Source organism: Chionomys nivalis, chromosome 25 (assembly GCF_950005125.1).
Source record: "Chionomys nivalis chromosome 25, mChiNiv1.1, whole genome shotgun sequence".
Lineage (NCBI taxonomy): Eukaryota > Metazoa > Chordata > Mammalia > Rodentia > Cricetidae > Chionomys > Chionomys nivalis.
Genome location: NC_080110.1, coordinates 5363266 through 5383225, shown reverse-complemented (window position 1 = coordinate 5383225; position 19960 = coordinate 5363266). Strand labels below are relative to the sequence as shown.

Below are 19960 nucleotides of genomic sequence, written 5' to 3'. Positions count from 1 at the left end.
GACAAATGTTTAAAAGCATAATGTAGTCAATTACATAGCATTCAAATCATTTTTTTTTTAAAAAAAAAAAAAACTCTGTTGTGATAAGGTCGAAGGTTAGCTGCTCTAGAATCCAGCCTGTTGGTATGGACCACAGAGAGATGGCAAACTGTGGGCTCACCATGGCCCATTGCCTGGTTGTGGTGATACTGTTTTCCATATTATCTATGATATTTTAGTGTTCTGACCATAGAGTTGAGAAGTTACAGCAGAGATCACACAGCCTGCAAGGCTGAAAATATCCACTGTTTGGCTCTTTATATAAAAGAGTTTGCCAGCCGAGGCTCATTTGTAAAAGAAATAATTGTCTCTATGTCTCTATGTCCTGTGTTATTTTACCCTCTCCCAAAAAAAAAAAAAGCCCTTCTAATGAATCTGTTTGAGGAAAGGATGTTAAATAATTACAACATTCAAAAACATCAAACTGTATAATCTATTTTAATGAAATCTCAAGAATAGCAAGAAACTAAACCCAAAGCAAATTATCTCTAAATCTTGACCTCCTTTAAAGGTCTGCTGAATTACACCAACAACATTTATAACTGGAAGATTAGAGCAGCCCAATCATTTTTTAGGTCACGGGGTGTGACTAATTGAATAGAAAAGGAGATCAACACCCTGAGACTCTATCCCTAGAGAAGGTAATACCTGAAACAGATTGAGCTTTTTGATTAACTTATTCCTTAGTGAGTAGAGGTTAAACATCCCCACGACTGAAAAGACCTAGAAGGAAACAGAGGCGCACATCCACCATTCTGTAACTGACATTTGGAAGGGGTGTGTGCAGTGTGCCCTTTCCCCAAATGCACACTCACACGTGTGCGGACACAGAAGCAGACCCATGCCTCATCAGACAATCCAGAATGAAAGGCCACTGTCCACGTGTTTCTCCTTGAACACAGAAGGCTTCGGATTTAATTCTTTTCTACTTCCCTGTAGCAAAATCAATTTAGTTTTCTCTGGACGATCTCATAAATGGAAATAAAAAGCAGGCAGTGAGTTAACTGGCTATAGGGAAAAATGTGTTTGAAGACAGATGGTTGTGCAGTTTCCACGTTTTAAAAACCCAACTTCATCTTTCCTTGAAGCTGTATTTCAGTCTAAAGCTTTCTAAGACTTTGGAGGAAGTATTGTTTTGCTTCTTGGAGGCCAAGAGTGAGTTGTAATCCAGGAAAAAAATATATAAGCCAAAGCTTCATTACACTGCCTGCCTCAAATCCTCCTACCCGATTTAAAAAATAATTATATTAAAAAATTTTGTGTTTCAGACCTGTGCTCAAAGTATACCTGTCCGGTGGGGAGAGGGGGTGCCCGTATGAAAATGAAATACTTTAAGACGGCATCTTTCAACTGTATGGAAAACTGTTTCCCCTCTCCTACTATTGAAAAAAATGGCTGTCCTTGGTGATGCACACCTAATCCGAGCACTCAGGAGACTTGGCAGGAGACCCATTAGTTTGGCAAGAAAATTTGGGGGGAAAAGGGAAAGAAAAACTTCAGTGGTTTTCTGCCAGTTGTGTGTATGTAGGTCCCTCACAGAAACCTCATCTATACTAGCCTGTTCTGAAGCCCCAGACTTTGTATTCTGAGAACCAAAAACGGCAAATGATAGCTGCAGTATAACACTTAGGAATGCCCACTCTGTGTCCGCTGTTCACTTGGGAGTCAATTCCTTCAGTCGTCAGAATATGCTATTAGGTAGCAGTTTTATTTTCCTGGTCACTTGGAGGAGAAATGGAACGACCGAGGGAGAATGGCCAAGTGTCACCAACAGTGTGATGGTTCAGATACAGAACGTCTTCATCAGGGACTGGCGTGTGTGTAGTCGTGTTGGTGAAGCGACCAGTTTGAAGCCCCAGTGCCGCATAAGCTGATGTGGTGGAACCCACCTGCGCTCTCGGTTCTCAGGATGTTTTGGTTGTTGCTTGTCTTAGCTGTATATAGGTGTGAACACCTGGTGGCGCTGTTTGCTCTTTGGACTTGGGGGTCTAGCTATCCTAAGAGCTGCATAGGCAGGGCTTCAAATGAAAACTGGCGGCAGATTTCCTAGGGCAGTTGCTGAATGACTGCCGCTGCAGCAGGAGCTTCTTGCCGCCACTGCCATCAGTATGGTGCCTTCTCCACCAGGATAGATGGTCCCCTACCCCTTGAGCTGGGAGCCAGAATAAGCCCTAGACCAGTGGTTCTCATCCTTCCTAACGCGGAGACCCTTTAATCCAGTTCCTCATGTTGTGGTGACCTCCAACTGTAAAGTTATTTCGTTGCTGCTTCATAACTGTAATTTTGCTACTGTTATGTAGCAGTTGTGCACAGTTCTTCAAGTTATGATGGCCCTCCAACCTTAAAATCATTTCTGTTTCTACTTCATAATTACTGTAAAAATGACAGTGTTGCTACGGTTATGAATTGTATTGAAAACATCTCTGTTGTGAAAGGGTCGTCCGGCCCAGAAAGAGATTGTGACCCACACATTGAGAAACACTGCCTTAAGCTGCTTCTCTGAGCTCTTCTGTCACAGAGATGAGAGAAACAACAAATACATCCAGAACCGAGTAGACCCAGGAGTCTGGAATGAGTGTGCCTGCTTCAGGAGTGTTGCTGTGGCAGTTATCGCTGTGATTGGAGAGCTCTCTCCAGAACCACCACGGAGCTCTAATTTGTTAATGATTTCGCTGCTTCTCACTCCAGTAATTTAGCACTAGAAATGATCCAGAGCCCTGGGGGCCTGGGAGAGGAGACTTCTCCACCTTAGTTTGCTTCGTTTTTCTTCACCTTTCCCCAGGACACACAATGTATAAAGGTTCCAGTAAAACAACTAGAATCTTGTTCTCATTGTCTAACATTTTAGACAAGAGTAAATCCCAGTGTCTGGGAGCTGCTTAACGTCATCATAAAACTAATGGTAACCTCTGAGAGCCAGTCTTTAATTAATTAATCAATTAAATAGCATTAAAAAAAAAACTCCCCTCTGTGCCAGACCCACCCTTGGTTTGTTTAGCTGATACAAAAGTGCGAAACCAACCCCAGGAAGACAAACATCAGTGTCTCTTTCAAAGAATCCCTGTCCTCTTCTCTCCTTTTGAGCACAGACTGAATTCCTTGGAGACTGAACTGTGGTGAGCTGGCTGGTATGATACCAAGGTGAATGAGAATGTTGGGACATGAGAAGGAATGTCCATGCTGGGCTTTGATGTGTCCCCTTAGGGACATCGTTTACCAAATCTGTTAGGTGAACAGACAGGAATGCAACAGTTTCAGAGTGGTAAGGAGCCCGAAAGAGAGTTCTGCTCTTGTGTTTGTAGCTGAGGCAGATGAGCTGGGACCTGAAACCAGCTCTTCTGAAGTAAGTCTATAAAAACTACACGTGTCCTTTCTAGGCTTTCTTTGGTAAAACGAAACAAAAATGTTGTTGCTCTTATATAAGTTTGGCAATGACCAGTATTCTTATTTTGTATTGTTATTACTTAGGTTCAGACTTAGGAATTTAATCCCTCTGCTCCTACCCACAAAGTAAATTGTACCATTCATTAATACGGCAGAGACGAAACAATAAGCTTTCCCTGATCTCCCCAGTTCCCACTCAGCATCATGACTGAGTGTGCTAACCAGCTATATTCACGAGGGTTCTAATGTTGTCACTGCGCTGAGAGATTCCCTTGGAGTTAAGGGACCGACTTACTTTCATCCTAGAAGAAAACACAAATTTGAACATTCTTTTCCTCTTTGCTACCGAATGGTTGGGTGGACTCAGGTCCCTTCTTTGATGACATGAGAGTGGAGGCGTGCTTCAGTTTTCTCTGGGGTCCTTCTGTGCTTGGAGGGCAGCGGTGTGATTCAACCAGTACCCGCAGAAGGGAAACAGGAACAGCCCAGTTCTACAGCACTGACTGTTGTCTGTGGTTGCAGATTCAAAATACAAATACCTCAGATGGATGAAATTCAGAAAAGGCAACTCTTAAGAGTCCCTTCTGGCCTGATTTGGGGCTGTTTCTCTTGCTGGAGGTTCTGTGGGGCGCTGGGAAGAAAACTGGCTGGAGGTCAGAAGGTTCAGGTTCTTGGGAGCTAGGAGTGATAGCCAAGGTCACCTCTGTGGCCCGCAGTGCTTTCTGTAGTAAAGTTGGCTTCTAGTCTTAAGCTCTGTAGTTGTTAGCACTGGTTAAGCATTCCAATCAGTCAGACCCTGGTTTCCCCAAATTTTTATTGCAAGATTTAAAACATAACAAGACGTTTGTAATGAACACTCACCACCCTGATTCTATTGCTAAAATTATACTGAGCCTCTAATATCCATTAATCTACATCCCTCCCTCTCTCCCTCCTTCCTCTGCCCCTCCCTCCCCTCCCACCCCTCTCTTATTGTAGACTATATACTTCTGGACTTAGGAAAAGTAAAGAAAGGAGATTTTTATTTCTATGTTGTATATCTGTACTTGTAATTTGTTTTAGCAATAAACATATACTACCCCTTGTGTTACTAAAACAACAAACAGAAAACACACCATAACAAAATACATGCACATATACTCACACCCAGGTCTGTAACTCCAAAGGTGTGTTCACAGTTGATCTGAGTTGGGGTTTCTACATTTTTTTTAAGTGTAATTAGGATTGAGATCAAGGGACAGGGTGATCCCTGAAGTGCTGTTGGAGTTTAATATTCTGTGAGCCACGAACTCTCCTTTCTCATCAACCTGAAAACCCCCTCCGTCGTCGATTGGCTCTGCTAGGTTGACTGCCATTTCTGTATGAGGCTTACAGCTCAGCGCTGTAGCTGGCATGACAGTGAGCTTGCAGCCAGCCGAGGATGCTTCCCTGCCTTGGAGAAAGCCTCCCGTCCATAGATGGCAGCCTTACTTCTTGGCAGCTTTGTTTCCATTCTTCCTGCATCCACCACAGCAGCTCTCTCAGACCTTCGCTTTGAAGCCATAAAACCACTGTCTTCCTCCTAGTACCCAGTTTGCTGTGGTTGAGAGCGGAGCCTGCCGCCGCCGTCCTGGATGACTCTGTGGTCACCCAGCGCAGCTCTCTCCCCAGAGGAATCTCTCCTCATGGTCTCCATTCCTCTGGTTATTCTGAGCTCCCCAAACACCCCGGCCTGTGGAGCTTTTGGTGACTCTTCTCAGCCACACTGCTACCATTTCTCTGTGCTCTGGCCTCCCCACTTGGTCTTGTTCATCTCTATGTCCCCAGTAGGTGACACTATATAAGTTCTACATACTTGCCCTCTATATCAGTAATTGAATCAATGTGTTTTTAAATGTTCTTAGTAGGACTTGTGCACCCCTGAAAGGCTATTTGTATTTGTCAGCCATTGAAGCATCAATTTTTAGTTCATTAAAGTTATAAACTCAAAAGCCTAGTTTTTCCCTTAAGATTTTAATTTGCAGATATTATTCTCCAATTTATGACGATAAACAGCCACATATAAGGAATATGCAGTTACAGTTTAGTTTCATTTAATTAAAATCCCCTAGAAACATTTTAATGTATTAATAATTTCAATAGCTTTGTCTTCTTCTTCTCCTTCTCCTTCTCCCTCTCCTTTTTCTTTTTCTCCTTTCTCAAGACAGGATTTCTCTGTGTAATCCTGGCTTTTCCAGAACTCACTCTGTAGACAAGGTTGGCCTTGAACTCACAGAGCTCCACCTGCCTCTGCCTCCCAAGTGCTGAAATTAAAGGCGTGCACCACCACCTGGCTTTGATAGTTTCTTTTTTTTCCTTTGCCTTTTTATTGTTTTTTTTTTTTTTTTGAGCTATATATTTTTTTCCATTCCCCTGCCTTTTTCTCCCCTCTCCTTCTGCCATGATCCCCATGCTTCCAAATTGCTTACGGATATCTTGTCCTTTTCTACTTTCCATGTAGATTAGACCCATGCATGTCTCTATTAGGAAGTTAACTACATCAACAAAAACACAGACAATAGATTATCTCACAGCAGCAAATCCTAAAGAAGGGGAAAACACACACACAATAATACCACCAACAATGAAAACTAAAATAACAACAGGTACTAGCAATCACTGGTCATTAATATCCCTCAACATAAATGGTCTCAACTCATCTATAAAACGATACAGGCTAACAGATTGGCTATGAAAACAGAATTCATCCTTCTGCTGCATACAAGAAACACAACCTCAACCTCAAAGACAGTCATCACTTTAGAGTAAAGGGTTGGGAAAAAATTTTCCAATCAAGTGGACCTAAGAAACAGCTGGTGTAGCTATCCTAATATCTAACAAAATAGATTGCAACCTCAAATCAAAAGAGATAAAGGCTATTTCATATTTGTCACAGGAAAAATCCATCAAGAGGAAATCTCAATACTGAACATCTATGCTCCAAATACAAGGGCACCCTCATATGTAAAAGAAACAGTACTAAAGCTTAAATCACTTAGTTAGCCCCTCAACACTCCACTCTCACCACTGGGCAGGTCAGTCAGACAAAAAATTAACAGAGATATAACGAACTAACAGATGTTATGTCTCAAATGGACTTAACAGACATCTATAGAACATTTCATCCAAACATAAAAGACACTTTCTTTTAAGGACTTTTTCTACATAGCAAATAAAATCTCTCCCACTCTTATAAATCTACTGAACTAAGTGTCTGAAAACAGCAAAACTTACAATCTGGTAAACATTTCAATATTTTCACAAATTTTGTAGCTTTTTTTTTTTCTCGAGACAGTGTCTTACTACGTAGCCCTGGCTGGCTTTTTACTCACTATCTAGACCAGGCTGACCCAGAGATCCTTTTGGCTCTGCCTCCCAAGTGGCCCTGGAGGAGTGTGCCACCATGCGAGATTCTAGCTTTTCATTTGAAACCCAAGTCACAGTTTACCCGACCACACACTCTAATTAGCATTGCGACGTTTATTTATGAGATAATTTCTAATATGCCAGATTCTCTTAGAATCCTTGGCCCTCTAATTAGCACAGATAATGGTGTTGCTGTGGCAGACTTGATTATACTATTTCCATGTTTTGCTGAATTTTCCAAGCTTATAGTTACTTGCTAAGGGAGTAGTCCTCCTGACTGTCATGCTGTTTTTTTTTTTTTTTTTTTTTTTTTTTTAAAGTTCTAAAGTTGGGAATTGCTGTGGTTTGGGTGGATATGTGGACCCCCTGCCCATAGATACCAACGAGCCCCTGAAACTGCATGTACCAGTTTCACCAACTTAGGCTTCCCTTCTCTAGCTTGACTGAGGCCTTTGGTCATATAGCCACACTGCACATTACTAGGTTATAATTTAATTAACCTATTTACTGCTTGATGGAATTCCTTTGTATTCTTGCCACAACATATTTAGAAAATTAAGTAACATCTAACAGTACTGTGTTAATTCTAATGACAGATAATTCTTGTTTCCCAACAAAGGATGCTTTTTTTTCATGATTCCCTACCATAGATGTATATTTTTAGAATATTTTTTTAAATGACATCATTTAATGAATGGTAGTTAATTTGTAATTGCTTTCTTTTGGTTGCCAGAGGATAAATTTAACCCCCTATCATAGTTTCTCATCAGCTGGGGATAATCAGCGCTGCACAATGGGTTGACATAATTCCGACCCAAGTGAAAGAAATCGCTTCTCTTCACGTGAAGCTTAGTCAGAGGCAAGCACCTAATGTCTTTAGTCTTATGGCAACCTGAGGATGGTGCTTCAGAACCTCATTATTCCCCATGTAGATATCAGGGTAGGGACCACAGCCCAGTCCTACTGAAGCCCTACTTTGTCCTTTCTCAAAGCCTCACTCAGTGGTTTCTCTTGTCGTCTTGGGATGACTCTGAGATGCTTCCATAAGTGTAAGCTTTACTCTTTGTGGACATCTGGTTGACCTTACTTCCCACAGTTCCTCACCGTTCTCTTCTCTTCTCTCTGGTCGTAAGTTTTCCTCTTTTCACCAAACTCGTGCTTGGAGCTGGAGAGATGGCTCAGCCCCTGAGTGCCTTCTGTGCTGAGTTCATTTTCCAGTGCCCACATCCGGGAGATCTGATGCCTCTGGCCTTTGAGGGCACCAGCGTTCAAGTCCGCATACCCCCCTTTTCCATATACACAATGAAAAATGAGATAACTCTTAAAACCGTTGGCTTTCTTCCTCCTGCTAAGCATTTTAAATGTAGCACGTAGGAAGCACTCATTCTTTATGCCAATGAATGTGACTTATTTTCCCCTTTCTCGCTTTTCCCTATTAAGGGCCACTTGATTATAGTTAAATGCCATCTCCTCTGGCCATTTTCTAATTACCATAGTTAGCTTCAGTTATCAATGTGACATGAGCCTAGAGTTACCAAGAGAGGGGGAAATCTCAATTGAGGAATTGCCTCCATCAGACCTACCTGTCTTATGGGGCATTTTATTGATTGCTAATAGATGTGGAGGGCCCAGCCCACTGTGGGCAGTGCCATTCCTATGCAGGCAGGGCCGTGCTGTACAGTAAAGATCACTGAGCAAGCCGAGGGAAGCAATCTTTTTTTTTTTTTGTTAAAAAAAGATTTATTTATTAATTATGTATACAGCACCTGTCTGCATGTATCCCTGTAGGCCAGAAGAGGGTACCAGATCTCATAGAGATGGTTGTGAGCCACCATGTGGTTGCTGGGAATTGAACTCAGGACCTCTGGAAGAACAGTCAGCGCTCTTAACCTCTGAGCCATCTCTCAGCCCTGAGAAGCAATCTTGTAAACACTATCCCTCCATGGTTTACACCTCAGTTTCTGCCCTGACTTCCTTGTTCATGAATTATAACCTATAAGCCATAGAAATCCTTTCTCCCACTAAGTCGGTTTTGGCCAGTGTCTTAGCACAGCAGCAGGAAGACAAGCTAGAACCCTAAATTGCTGTCATTCAGGGGTCTGCCTGTTTGGCATAGAAAAATGTCATAGCACTTCGAGTATGTTTTCTGTTTGTGAAATATTGTTTCCATCTTCATTTTTCTCCAGTCACAGCTATTTTGTTCAGCCCGGGTACCACAGCCCCATGTCTAAGCAACGGCCGATGTTATTCCTTGAAGCACAAACCTGTCCCCTGCTCTGCTTAATTCTTAGGGCTGTACCAATCAAGGATCAATATAGGACACAGATGCCATTCTTTGTATTTCACATACATAAAGGCTGATTTTTAAGTTCCTCACTCCTTGTCATTAGCATCTATTAATTATATAAACGAATGGGATCCATATAACCTACTCATCCATGTATACAATGCACTTGATCCTATTGTCTCCTTTTGCTCCTTTGGATCCATTTCCCCTTCCTGTTGATGCCCTTTTCACTTCCCAGACAGCCTCTTTCGGCCGTCATGCCTATTTTTAAGACTCTAGATGAGGAAACTCTTTAATGTGAGGATTTGTGGACTCTGAAATCAGTGGCGGTTTGGAAGTCAAGGTATGGCCTGCCTCTGAAACCTCGGTAAGAAGTGTAGAGTTAAAATTCTTTCAGCCACAGTCCCGATCCATGGGTCAGGAATCCCAGAATGCCTCTCACCAGACGTGCCAGCTGTCCTTCCGCTGTTATGACAAAACGCCCACAACAGTTTGAGAAATGGGAAGGATTTGTTTGGCTCACAGTTTTGGAGATCTCAGTCCATCACTCATTTAGATCTGTTTCTTTTGGGCTAGTGGTGACACACTACATCATGGCAGGGTCCCACGGTGGAAAAGTATGTTGATTCTGTGGTAGTCAAGAAGAGAAGAGAGAGAGGAGAAAGGGCTGGGGTCTCAGTGTCCCCTCTAGGGACGCAGTTACAGTAACTTCCATTCATTTCACCAGGTCCTACTTCCAAAACTTTCTAATAGCGCCACAGGCTCATGACCAAGTAAGTCATTAGCTTCTAGGCCTTCCGGGGCATTTCAGGTCTAATCTACAGCACTTGTCCTTCTTTGCTCGGGAAGACGATTCCCATGATGATGATGACACCGCCCTGCAGAATGGTGCTGTCAAGAAGGCACACGTCTCTCTGATCTTGTCAAGGTGAAAAACAGGGCATGAAGGCCAGGAAGATTATCTCTTCCGCATTTCCACCTACTAAAGTTCATACAAGGACGTCAAGGAAACCTCACAGCCTCCTCTTTAAGGAGTCTGGCAAAAGCAAGGGATGCAGCGTAAACACTTCCCCGGGGCCTTCATCCCACCAGGCTGTGGCTACCTACAGCAAAACAACCTAACATTCAGGGCTGCGTGCAGCTTCATCACCAGCAGGCCCCTTTAACTAAATCCCTCGTCTTGCTGTGCTTGCAGAGTCACAGACAGATTCTGGGCATATTCTTGTCAGATGCATGAATGAACCTGTAACTCTGACCTTGGCCCGGATCTCTCTTGCCTCTGGTTATGGCTTTAGAAGATGCAGCCTCTTCTAACTTCTGCTACCTGCTCCAGTGTGGCTTCCTCCCCCAGTTGCTGATTGCCCTTTGCGGTTCTATCCTAAAGCTATGGCTATGTCAGAACAGGGAAGCAGGTACCGCTGTGCATCCTGTTTACCTGCACACTCTGACTGCTGGCAGGCAGCAGCTAACGTCCCCTCTTACGGGCACCACTCCCCAACCCTCCTCCACTTCCTCCTCATTTTCTATGGCCGCAGGGAACAGTTCCCTCCTCTGGATAACCATTCCCTTCCCATTGATTCCGTTGCGGTTAGAATGGTCTTCAGAGAATTCACTGTGCACCCTTTGTGGTTTGTTGGGCCTCGACAAGGGAACCGTATCCCCACAGCGTTCCATTTCCCTTTTAGTCACAGTCTGTGGAGGTCTGAAACAGAGCTGACCGCCTCAGTGAGCTGCTAGACCGTCCCTTACTATCTGGAGGAAAAGAGAATTCTTTAACCCTCCTCTCTGCCTCTCTTTTCCCTCTTCTTCCTGCCCTTCTCCTTTTTTCTTCCTCCCTCCTCTCCTCCTCCTCCCCTTTTGCCTATCTCTTCCTCCCTCTTCTGCTCTTTCTCCCTCCTCTTTCTTCTCTTCCCCTTCCATCTCCTTCCTCTGACTCCTCCTACCTCCTTTTCCCTTCCTCACTCCCCTCTTCTCTCCTCATCCCCCCTCCACTTCCTCTCTGGAACCTTCTGTGTTTCTAGTTGTATATACTTCACGAGACAACCGAAATTGCTTGTATGAGCATGCGTACGCTCACACACAATGGGCGGGGCGGAGACGCCATGTGAAGTCCCAAGAGGATATCTGCTTCCTTGAAGGTGGAGTTAAAGGTCTTTACAGGATGCCTGACTTGCTACACAGGTTCTAGGATGCAAGTGGCTCTCACGATTGCGTGACAGGTGCTTTTAGCCTCTAAGCCATCTCTCCAGCCCCTGGACTTTAATTTTAGAACCGGTTTGGTTCACAGCAAAACTGAATAGTTATTCATCTACGCCTCACAGTTTCTCCATCAATGCTTCCGCATCAGATTGGCTCCAGTGTTGCAATTCACCTCACCGGAACCATCAGCCTTGGCTCTTTGTGTTACACCATCCATGGGTTTGGATGAGCTTTAGAGACACAGTGCCTATCACTGGATATCACCCAGAGTGGTTCCAACGACTTAAAAATCTTCTGTGTCCCGCCTGTTCACCCCTTGCCTAGTCCTTAGCAACTGTTGGTATTATTGTTTTCATAGTTGGGATTGGACAGTATATAGCCTTTTCACATTGGTTTCTTTGTTTGGTAATATAAATTTAAGATCTCTCCACACAGGGTTTTGTAGCTCAATGGCATATATAGGCTGAATATTACTCTGTTGTCTTGATGTGCTGCAGTTTTATTTATCTATTTCCAGAAGAACATCTTGGTTCCATGGAAGTTCTGGCAATTATGAATAAAGCCGCTGTCAACATGCACGCGTAGGTTTTGTGAGGACCTGTTTTCAGCTCATTTGGGTAAATACCAAGGCACATGACCGCTGGGCCTTATGATAAGAGCATGTTCAGTCTTGCAAATGGCTGCACCATCTCTCACCCTTACCTGCAATGCAGATGTGCTTATGTTAGAGGCTCAAAGGACTTCTACAAACTCATAAGTCCAGAAAAATCCCTCTAAAGGTATGGAATGTTTGGTATATGAACTAATTTAATTTTTATCAAAACCTGAGCATATCATGGTCCTTTAAAATGTTGGCTCTGCTCTTACCTCCTGGTTCAAATAGCAGAACTGAAATTGGTTGCTGAGCAATTGACAATGGAGACCAGAAAGCCACCTGGCTAGCCTGGCTAGCAACAATGTCACAGTTCACCCCCAAGTTTTTGGCTGTGTGCCAGCAGTGCTGGAAGAGGGGGAAGCAGGCATACTTCAGCTCCTGGCCATCAGCCCCTTTAGTGAGGGCTCTGCCATCTAATGGGTGGGTTTCCTGGCTGGTGAATTTAACCAGACTAACATTAAACCATTCTTTATGTACTAATAGCTGTTACAGACAACTTTGTGCGTGTGAGATTTATTTTCTCCAGTTCTTTGGATCCAAGGCAGCTTGTTTCCTGTGAGGTAGGGAGAAGAGGGGAGGAGATTATGTAACCCCGAGGCTGTTGTGTGGAGTTTGTTGGACACTCAGATAGTGTCCTGTTTCCTAAAGCCACATCTATAGCTACAGCGTCTCATACAATGACGCTTATGTTGGGAAATTACTGGCTGCCCAGGAACATTGAGAGTGAAATTCTCTTCTCTAGAAGGTGGGGCTCTCTCCACTCTCAACTTAAATAGTCGTAAGATCTCTCTAAGAATTCCTTTCTGCCAGAGTCCATATCGTTTCCTCCACCAGGCAGTTCAAAGCAGAAAGTCTGTGTGCGGTGCCTCATTAGCCCCAAGGTGCCTCCATTAGTTGGGCTAGCCTAGAAAGCCAGGAGCTTCCGAGGAAGTATCCTTACAAATTAATGCCTGTGGTGTTTTACAAAGGAGAAAAATGAGAAATTTTAATTTTAAAAAATGAGCTAATTAGAATCAGTTCAGAGAGTAATTTATTTTTTTCTTTTTAATCCATGGAGCCAATTTCTTTTCTCTTTTGGCCAATCATACGCAAAGCAATTCCACACGTATGCATTAAGTACCCATATGTTCTAAGTATCATAATGAGTTGAGTGGTTGGAAAGGCAGGTAAGATTCTCTTTTAGCTCTCAGAAGATATGCAATCTAACAAGGGAGCCAGATACTCCGAGAAGCCAGGGCTTTTTATATCCATTTATTTAAGTGCTTCCAGAGAAAGTTCCTTTTCGGGGAGGGGGGTGAAGATGAATAAGGCTGGGACTTCCTTGTAGGAAGCACATACTGAGGCCCCTCTGTGATTTTGTCTGTTTTTGAGGCAGGATCTCACTCTACAGTCCAGGCTGACCAAGAACTGGCAACCGTCCTCCTGCCTCAGCCTCCTGAGTGCTGAGATTACAGCATGTTCTTCTATCCCTTGCAGCAGTTATACTACTATACAACTAGTGCCAAAATCTGGGAGGACTTCATCTCTTCAGATGTGGGAGGAGTATCAGGGAATCCTTTAAATGGGGTCTAGAAATGGTCGAATTGGGTCTTAGAGAATAAGAATTCCCAGGGACGAGGAGAAGTCAGAGAATGCCCCAGGTTACTGGATGTCAGGACATGTATGTCAGAAAGAGGCTACGGAGGCATGAGGGCAACAGGAAGGGAGGAGAGGAGTCACAGGCATGCTGGAACCAGGAGCATCCTTGGAGAAGGAAGAAACAGAGAGCGTTGCTGCAAGGGAAGATGTGGTGGTGTCTGTTCCAGACTACACAGATAGCAGTACCAGGGTTGATAGTGCAGAGTGAGGTTCAAGTCAGGGAAACTGGTAGCTAGGGAGCAATGGCTTCATGGGGAGGATAGGGGAGGGAAGGAGGGAGGGAGGGATGGAAGGAGGGAGAGAGAGAGAGAGATGTTTAGGAAGGGATATGGACAGTGAGGCTAAAATAGTTACTCATGGAAGAGTTGAGTTCAACCAAGGTCACTCTCTTTAGGTAGCAGAGCCCATCACGATGCATATAAATGAAAAATGGAAAGTCAGAGAGAACAAATTTGGGAGAAAAAGATGGTTTTGTATTCTGTCTAGGGAGCCTTTATCTTCTTAAGAAAAAAAAAAAAGAACCAAAACCTTCTTTTTTTTTTTTCTATTTCCTGTAATGAAAAGTAAGTTCATCTGTCTGTTTGGTAAATCACCATGCTATTGCTAATTGAAAATATTCTAATTGAAATGACCATGGGCAAGTAGCCTTCATACATTATACAGGATTGCTGTGGTTATTTATTTATTAGGCCTCCTGTAAGGCTGAGCTAATCAGGAGCAGGGATGCTATGATCAGGCCCTGGAGGGTTTTGTCTAGCTTGCCTTTGCAGTAGCCCCCTGGGAAGAAAAAAAAATAGCCCAGCTCGCTGGACTCCCAAAAACTATTTGTTCTAGTTGATTCTTCAGAGATCAAGGACCATACACATTCCTTCCCAGGATGGGGGGGGGGGCACGACAATTTTAGCATAAAATAAGAGAAGGAAAATAGGAAAATGTGGACTAAGAATCCAGGAAACAGCTGATTTATTAGGCAGCGGCTAAGCATCTGCTCAGTGCTTCGGTGACACAGGTGGGAGTCAGTGGGTTGTGCTTTTCTGTTTCTGTTCCTTTAGTGCTCGGAATCGCCATCATGTTGGTCAAGTCCTCCGATCTCTGGATGGCATTTTAATATTTGTTGATAAGTGTCAGAAATTATTAAATGCCTGTGTGAACTTGAGCATTGTGGCACTGTCCTGGGTTTTATTTTTTATGAAGCAACTTCCAATATTTTATATCTGTTCAATAGTCAAAGGTAATTTGAACTTCCTACAGCTCTTAAGCGGACAGGAAACACTTTTGCAAATGCTGGTCATGCTATAAATGTCCAGGGAATATGTATTGAGGATGCATTATATTTTAGTTAGTAACTACATTATATCTCCATTAGTAAGGAGCATGAAGCAAGTGGTCCTCACTCCAGGACAGCATGTGGTGAGGCCCAGAGGATGAACACGAAACAAGTTGAAGGCGTAAGTCACAAACAATCCCACACCAGTTTGGAATTAGATTATTAGAGAGGTTATTTATTTTAAGGGGGAAAAACTTACAGATCACCGTCCCAGACAACACCCTTCTGCGCAATCAGGAATGAAGTCTACTCGCCCGAAGTGGAGCTGGAAACCAGAGCGAGTGCAGAGGGAAGTGGCTGCATTTTTAAAGGGAGAGAGACCACGCCCCAGTGGGCTGGTATCTCAGCGGCTATTGGCTGAAGGAGCGAAAGGAGCTCCGGCAACAAGTCATCAAATAAATAAATTTGTTAGACAGACGGTATAAGAAAAACAAAGAGAATAATGACTAGTGTTGTCAGTGAAGACTTTCGGATGGAGAGACCCCGCAGTGTCTCGGGCAGAGTGGTTCCAGGCAGAGGAAACTCTTAACAGACTTTTGACAAGTTCAGGAAACAATGGTGAGGGCTGGTCCTTGTGTAGATTCTTAGCACTAGGAAGGAAGGACTGCCTTTCCCAAGCCAATCATGGGATGCTTATCAGATTCACCAATATAATGGAAGTGTGGATATATTATTATACTTATACACAATAATATGTATTAATATGTGTATTATATATCCCATCTCATTTGACAATATACCAAAGTATATATTATTATTTTCAATTCCTAGATCAGGGGCTTGGGTCTTAGAGACCAGGTCTCCACACGGAGAGGTTGAATCTGAGTCCCCGGCTTTCAGAGACTCTCCACCCCAAGTCTAAAGGAACAGGCTGAAAGCCAGGAACTGGGAATGACTTCGGTGCTGAGTCACTAGCTTCTAGGCTGGCTTGCCTAGGATAACTGTCTGAACACATTTCCTGATGACTGATGACATCTTAGGGGCGACAGCAATCGCCAGACGCTGGTGACAGTAAGTGTGTCTGCAACCATGTGTTTATCCAACTCGATTTGCCAGTCAGTACCTGGCTTGTAGCTCAGAGAAGCCCTCACGTATTAGGATGTAATTTATTCTCTTTGAAGTTGAGGTGGCGCAGGCTAAGTGCTGGGACTTGGCTCTTCTGGTTCTAATCCAAGGCCCCCTCCATAAACCACAGAAACTCCCGATTGAAGGAGGGAATATTTATACACTGCTAATGAGCCTGTAGCCCTGCAGACTTCCAGGAAACAGGCTTGTGCTTTCTTCCAAGTGCTTTTGACTGTAAGAGGCATAAAAGGTAGTCATTCATTCATTGAGCAATAGTGTGCCTCAGATGCTTAGGGTATCAAAGGATCTCGATACATTGTTTCAAAGGCACTGATTTAGTACAATGTATTTATTTGTGGTTGTAACACGAGACTGAAAAAATACATTCTGGAAGAACAGAAGTCATCAAGTCTCCTTGATCAGAACGATGAGCGTGAGCTGGGCCTGGAAGGATGAAGAGTGGAGTGTTTGCAGGGAGAGAAAGAAGTAAGGATGGCTGTTTCAAGAGAGCGGGGTTACCACAGTCCAGGAAGTGGCATCTTTGGGGAATCATAAACAATTGGATGTGATGAAAGCACACAATGTAGGGGGCATAATGGTGGGAATTGACACCAGATGTGCAAACCGAAGCCACATCGCAAGTGGGCCCTCAATTTCAAATTCAACAGCAACTGCCTTTGGTCTGACCATCCCTGGTTTTTGACAAGGGAATGGCGTGGTTACATAGGCTTCTATTTTAGGAAGAAAATAAACGCTAGTGGTAATAGGGAGGATGACACGGGAGGGACTGGAGGTCATTTGAATGGCTTAGAAGAAAGACGAGTGTCCCAGCTTGACTGCCAGTGTTGAGAGCTAAGGATTAATTGCATACAGACGTTTCCGGGAGATTTTAGAGGTGTGCACTGGCATGCATGTCTGTGTGGGTCCCCCCCCCCCATCTATCTCATTGTCTTCTGTGGACTCAGCCTAACTCCGTCACTCTTTAGCTCAGGTATTGATTTACTTTGCTATCTTCAAAAACAGGAGGAAAAGCGAGAAGTCTGTGATCTTCGTGGATTTTTTTTTTCTGTTTTACGGTTTGATCTCTGACAATCCCAGGGGATTCTTTTGGCTTGAGGAATGCTGAAAATAAACACATTTTTCAAGACTTGGATGCTCCGGCTATAACCACGAGCCTCAAATGCCTCTTATGTATTTGAGACCGTTGTTGACTATCTGAAGGCCCGCCTACTAAGCACTTTGGGAAATTATTCTCAGTCAGTCATTGACCCTTAGCAGGTCAGCCTCTTCTCTCTGCGTGTTCCAGACCTCCCACAGGAAGCAGAAGGACAATTCAGATATTAGAAACAGGGCTTTCATGTCTGTGTCAATCCCATACTTTCCTGGAATATTCTTTTCTTCTAGTTTTCTAGTAATTGAGGATGACTCAGTCTGAAACTTTAGGGTCAAAACTGAAGAACATAAGCCAATAAATATAAATCGTTTTTTTTTTCTTTAAATTATGAGCGTTTTTTTTTTTGATGTTGCATGAAAGGTTTACATTTAATCTCTGAAATAAAATGATTTTTTTTTGCTTTAGCTTAGACTGTCTCAGTCCAACATCGCTCAAATTGAGGTGACAGATGGGAAGGGTCCCCTTTGCAGCCACCTGGATGGAATCAGAAAACATTCCTGGAGGCTTTCGTGTCTACCTCAGTGTATTTTCACGGAACAGAGGAAGTGTTCTGAGGCCCATCTAATCGGCCACATAGGCAGTCTCCTTTTGCCAGGCCTGTGCGCACATGGCTCACAGTTAGGAGTGCACACATCAGGCTGAAAGACACAGGGCATCCCTAGAGTAAAGCCCAGAATGAGGCTGGGTTAGCAACATGGCTGGTACCTTTCGGTGGTACAGTTACCTTATGCAAATTATAAGTTGTCAAAACCATCCGGTTTTAAATGGTGTTTAAATTTCTTTGATTCTCATATCTCCTTTACCAGGGTTTGATGCTGAAAATGGAACGGGGGTCCAGGGGAATGGCTCAGTGGGTAAAAGCACTGGGAGGACCTGAGTTTGAATTCTCATGTAAAACTGGGTGTATAGCAGGACTGTGTGTCATCCCAGCACGTATGTATGGAAACAGGAGAATCCCGGGCAGCTATCAGGCAAGTTAGCCTGGTAGACACGGTAGGAAACAAAACCCAAACAAGAAAAGGACACTGCCTGCCTGAAATAAGGTAGAGCGCGGACCGTATCTGAGGCTGACCCTCAGGCATGTTGCGGTACATGGCATCTATGTTCACACACACAAACTGGAAACACACACACACAGAGAATTATATAGCCATCTATTCTTGTAAAAGTAATCCTTCTTTTTCACTTCTTAATCTGATTACCAAAGGTAGACCCCAACTGTACTGTGTCCACCCTGTTTTTGAAAGACTAACATTGACCCGTCTTTATCTTCTGGCTTTATAAGGCATTGCCAGCGAACTTCCTGGGAGATGACTTCCAGAAAGAGTGATCTTTTTTCCTTCTTAAACTGATGTCAGTATAAATTCAATTTATCGATAGAAAATCCAACTGATCTAGAAGTCTTAAACTAAGACATTAAATCGGGCATTTGTAGAAACTTAGCAAGATTCTCGAACAATCAAATTGCCATCCAACAGATGTTTCTTGGGAACCTGTGGTATGTTTGGTGCTGGCAAGAAAGACAGTGCGATACCCCGAGTTTAACTGATTTACTTATTTTTGTTTGTACAAGTGCAAAATTCAATGTTGTCTATCGCTGTCCGAAACCGAGGCGTTTCTATCATCATTTGGAGAGAGAGGAATAGAGAAATGACCAAACTTGGAAAATTAATTACTTTTGAGTTCCAAGAATGCATTTTCGTTGACCCGATTGCCATATAGATGTACGATTATTTAATCTATCGGACAATTTGTATTTCTGCAGCATTATCCTTGTCATGCTCCATTATCCTCCTACACAGTCAAGGTATCGAGTCTGCTTTATAAACAGTATTAATCTCAATTATTCCGCAGCTTTAAGTAATACTCTCTTTAAACACACGATTTGATAGGCTGACCGTGTCATTGTCACATTAGGAGCTGCTGATGGTCATCAAGGCAAACACTCAGCTAAAGCACATCAAGCACTAGGTTTTAAATGTGGGCCAGAGAGATGGATCAGGGGAGAAAAGGGGCTTGCTGCAAAACCTGACAGCATGAGTTCGATCCCCAGGACCGGCATGGAAGGACAGACCCGCCTCTTACAAGCGATCTTCCATGCACGAGGCTGGAGTTGTGTGCACTACTCCACCACATCCATACACACACACAAATAAATACAATGGAGATTATTTGTGTGTTTATGTTCCCCGGATAGCTTTGGCTATAGAAAATGCCGTAGGAGGCCAATTCAGAGCCTCGAGGCTGAAGGTCAGCCTCACAGCTTGAGTCACCTGGAAACATTTAAGAAGAATGTTGTGTAGGATATTAAAATTTGCCTGTTGGACTGTAAACTCCTCTGCACCCTTTGTACATAGTCTTTCTCTAGTTGCTGATTTTAACTGAGCTGGGATTTGGGTCTCTCAGATTTCTCTTATTTAATGTCTGCACGACTCCCCTGGCGAGCATCCTTTTCCTCCTCATTTAAGGGCTCTAATTTTATTAGACTCTTCTTTGAGGGGGTAGTTTTTTATGGCCCCCTGCTGTGACTCACGCTGGTGCCCAGCTAACTGCTTCCTTGGAGCCTAGCCCTTCTTTTTCAGGTTTCTCCATGTCAGCCTGCCTTTTGCCCATGGCTAGATGGCATAACAGACTGTCCGGAGAATGTCCAAGCTCTGAGTGAAAGCAGACCTAAAATTAGAAACCCAATGTCACATAAAACACAGAGGACCGGCACCTTCCTATTTACTCCTGACTGGAAGAGGGAACTGGTTCTTTGGATGAGGAGGGACCCGTAAACCATCTTCCAAAGTTAAAAAATCCGCATCT

The 19960-nt window shown here is 43.5% G+C and overlaps 1 protein-coding gene across 1 annotated transcript in view; it reads left to right on the top strand.

Moving 5' to 3' along the window:
* Window positions 1-19960, top strand: part of Ano4 (anoctamin 4) — a 308453-nt gene that overhangs the window by 37506 nt on the left and 250987 nt on the right. The gene's annotated exons all lie outside the window — the stretch shown is intronic.